At 37.9% G+C, this 4,081-nt stretch overlaps 1 long non-coding RNA gene across 2 annotated transcripts; it reads right to left on the bottom strand.

Annotated features, from left to right (window-relative positions):
• Nucleotides 1–2,068: 2,068 nt before the first annotated feature.
• On the bottom strand, nt 2,069–3,440 carry LOC143744669 (uncharacterized). 2 transcript variants are annotated; one of them, XR_013205879.1, is made up of 4 exons: nt 3,384–3,440; nt 2,358–2,604; nt 2,185–2,271; nt 2,069–2,093 (listed from the first exon to the last, which is right to left on the bottom strand). It is a non-coding gene; the product is annotated as an uncharacterized LOC143744669 (long non-coding RNA). The 2 variants fall into 2 exon arrangements; XR_013205878.1 differs by lacking the exon at nt 3,384–3,440 and having other exon boundaries at nt 2,358–2,611.
• Between the last annotated feature and the right edge of the window lie 641 nt (nt 3,441–4,081).

Raw genomic sequence — 4,081 nt, 5'->3', positions numbered from 1 at the left:
TAGTTACATATTGAAAGCATGGATGCTGTTCTTGTAGATGTTATTTATAATGGACTACAAGTTTTATTTTCGCCACATGCACTCTGCTTTTCTGCATTGTCTTTTCATATTTTGCACTGCTGTTGAGTTTCTAAAAAGGGGCTTTTTGTCTGCCACTCTTCTTCCTGACTTTCACAGGAGCAATATCATCAATTACACTTTTAACTTTTGGGTTAGTATAGGTACAGTAAAAGCAAATATTAAGTAAAACCGTAAAATAACGAGAATGTACTGGCAGCTCATTACCCGGACTTTGTTCCGTAATTAAAAGATGAAAAATTTCTGTTAATTTCTGGTTTGCCTAGAGTAAAAATAAAACAGATGAATTTAGGAAATATACCTACAGCAAATATTAATTTAACTTTTCTGTTAGTTAAAAGTGTACCTATACTGATAATAACTCTTGTTGAAAACATTTCGAACAAATCTTCTGTGATTAAAAAATATTTTTATTTACTTATAGATTTACAACAATTCCATGAAAACTAAAACTAAAATATAAAGGATAAAAACACAAAAGGGAAAAGTATACATAGTTTCTCATCTCTAAATTGTTTCAAGTCTGTTAATTCATGACACTCTTTTTTAAAGGGATAGTTCCCCCAAAAATCAGGTAGTCACTTGGACTATTTTAACGATGTCTTTAATAACTTTCCGGGGAACAAGTTTCAATCCCTTAGAAGCATGGAGGAGTGATCCAGCTCTCAGATTTAATCAAAAATATCTTAATTTGTGTTCCGAAGATGAGCGAAGGTCTTACGGGCTTGAAAAACATGAGGGTGAGTAAATACTGACAGAATTTTCAATTTACCTTTCACATCACAACAATTCAATCCACTGAATAAATTATTTTAAAAAGAGCGAGGGGAAAAGGTTTTTCAGAGGACCATGAACATCTTCTTCACAGCAAAAACTCTTAACTGAAGACAACACAGCAAAAACTCCAGTGTTAAATTAACTCTCCTGGGAGTTTATATGGCTCCAGACTCAAGAGTCTAAAGTGTTAAAATATGAGCGTTAAATTAACACTCAAGAGTGTTAAAGTTAATGAGATAATTAAGTGATTACTTGAGTGATAATTTAGCATTATTGAAGACACCCGATGTTAACAAGCAGAATCACTAAAGGAGAAAATCACAAATAGTACGTCACCATTATATAGATCAGTGTTTGCTTTAGTTGGGTTCTTGACCCTTTTATTTTTTTCTTGAGATTTTGTTTGTCTGCTGTAATTGAGTTATAGCAGCCAGATGAACAAAGACAAAAAGTGACTGGATGGTGTTGATTATGTTTTGACATAATCATGTTGTGATTTGAAAATCTAAACTTACTGAGATAGTTTAACTTGTTAATTACAACTGCTCTGTGATTCTACAGCATAGGACTTTCAGTGCTTTTAATATAATCAAAAATATCTAAAAAACTTAAAAAATTAATAATTTTATTTAGAAACACAGATATCAATAATCAGACTGTGGATCTCAACAATGGTGACAATAATAATGCATGTTGCAGTGGCTGCCACCAATCACAACTCATTAATGGCTCCCATCATGCATTGCGGTATGAATAAATTATGATCTGAATTGTCTATATAATTTACTTTTCCTAATTGAATATTCTGCTCTTCACCATTGTTGAGATGCATAGATTGAATCTTGATGTCTGTGTGTGCCTAAAATAAATACTTTTTTATTTTTGAAAACAACTTTTAAGAAACCCTTTGTATTATATAGAAAATTCTAGATATTTGACGTATAATCAATGATGTTGTGATTAACAATATGTATCTATGTCACAAGATTCTTAATGAGTTCAGTGAGTTCAGTTTTCTCCTTCAGTGATTCTGCTTATTAACATCAGGTGTCTTCAATAATGCTTAATCATCCCTCAATTAATTACGTAATTATCTCATTAACTTTAACACTCTTGAGTGTTAATTTAACACTCATATTTTAACACTTTACACTCTTGAGTCTGGAGCCATATAAACTCCCAGGAAAGTTAATTTAACACTGGAGTTTTTGCTGTGTTGTCTTCAGTTAAGATGAAGGCTGTAAAAGAAATCCAAAACAGTATTACTGATAAAGAATGTGTCAAAACAAAGAAAACAAAGATTCTAGGTGGGGAAAACTCATCACTCACTAAGAAATGTGTAGTAAATTCTTCAGAGCCATCGGACTGATTGGAACAGGTCCTGGTAGGACTGCACTCGGGTTTAGCCACCAAAAACTACAGAGGGGAGGGAACCTATCCATCATGATGTTTCAAATTTAGTTACCGTGTACTGTAATGGTTCTGTCTGCGGTTAACCGTACCTGTCTGTCTCACGGCGAGAGGCCTGCATCACGGCCCAGCTGTCCCTCCAGGTTGTCGTTGCTCTCTCCATGCCGACACAGGTAGATGTTTCGGGGCTGGATGTAGATGTTCATCAGGTAGATTATCCTGGATCTGTTTAATGAGGAAGTGCCGATCCCTGTCTATCACCAAGGAGTGATCCTTGCGGGCAAACAGGCTGGAAATTCATAGTTTTCACCTGACATCCCATTCCAAGGAAAACGCTCCCTGGATGGCAAAATTTTCCGCTGCCCGCCAACCAGTAACCAAGTGATATACTGTTACAATGAGTTTATTACTTTGCGTTGCCAAAATGCTGGATGGTAGCTAGTTGTGCATTCTGATGCACTAATCAAGGAAGAGACAAGCCGGGGCTGTGTTAGGTGAGGGATTCCCCACATGGTAAACCTAAACATTACCACAGCCGAGCGGTGATAGGGACCTGGCAGTTTTAACGGTAGAATCAGGCCCGAGGGCCGGCTATCCGGGGCCAATCAAAGTCCCGCTGCGCTGCGGTATCGTTCCTTCTAGGCGGGATTCTGACTTAGAAGCGTTCAGTCGTAATCCCGCAGATGGTCGCTTCACACCAGTGGCTCCTCAGCCAAGCACACGCACCAAATGTCTGAACCTGCGGTTCCTCTCGTACTGAGCTGGATTACTATTGCAACGACACAAACATGGTGGCATCCACAGCATGGATCCAGCAGTGTGGGAGACCCCATTCACAACTAAATGTCGATGGGATTAACAAAAACACCTATTGCTTGGAAAAAATGATGGTTCTTTGTTCATAATGCATATATTTTTACGTAAAATAAGACGATTAAGGCTCACTGACCTACTTTAAAATATATTTCAGCATTTTGTTAATCGACGGCCTACTACCCCTGACTGAGTAACTTTATTCCAAACTGATCGCGGCTCTCCCGGGGTTAGTGTTATTCCACAAGATTTATGGATAAGCTGTTTGATTGATAATTATTAGATTATTTCCGCATTTCACTTACCCTGCTGTGCACGAACATAGCTGTTCCTCAATTTGTGTGTTTCCCATTTGAATGGTCAGCGTATGAGACGGCTGCTGCTCGCGCTGGGACTATAGGCTTTAGCTTCAATTTTTATTAAATTATTCTCTAATCGGCTGCATATTATGTCGTGGATATATCCCTTGAATGGACACTGCAGTCCCTTTTGTCTTGCTCTCTCAGATATTTCACATATTCGCCAAAAATTACTAATTATCTCATTGGGAATGTCTGACACCGGTACATATACACTGTAATAGACGTGCCAGGCACGAAAGCTTGACAGGCGGAGCTTAGCGAAGGGTCAATTGCATGTCATGTTAGCTTGTCTGCTCAACTATACATTATAGTATGTTTCATTATTTTCAACTAAAACAGAAACACAATAACATGCTCTATAAATAATTTAGACATTCTCATTTTCCACTAGATATTTTCATATATATCTTATCAGCAATTTCGACAAACTCTGCAGCAGCTGACCACTAAGGAGCGAATGTACAGTGACGTGACATCACTGCCAGATTCAAACTGTGCTTTTCCGCTATGGCTGGCGCTGAGCCAAAGACGGACGCGCTCAGTGCTTGTCATAGGCTATATCACAACTGTTCAGTGTTTTTAACCACAAAATCGCGATGCCGGCTAAACATCGTAATGTCTATCAGCCATCACGATGGACG

This window comes from Siphateles boraxobius, unplaced genomic scaffold, assembly GCF_051911475.1.
Source record: "Siphateles boraxobius isolate OS27281-9 unplaced genomic scaffold, OSU_SipBor_1 20, whole genome shotgun sequence".
NCBI classification, from domain to species: Eukaryota; Metazoa; Chordata; class Actinopteri; order Cypriniformes; family Leuciscidae; genus Siphateles; species Siphateles boraxobius.
Note: the sequence above shows the minus strand (reverse complement) of the source record. Positions and strands in the feature narration are given on the sequence as shown.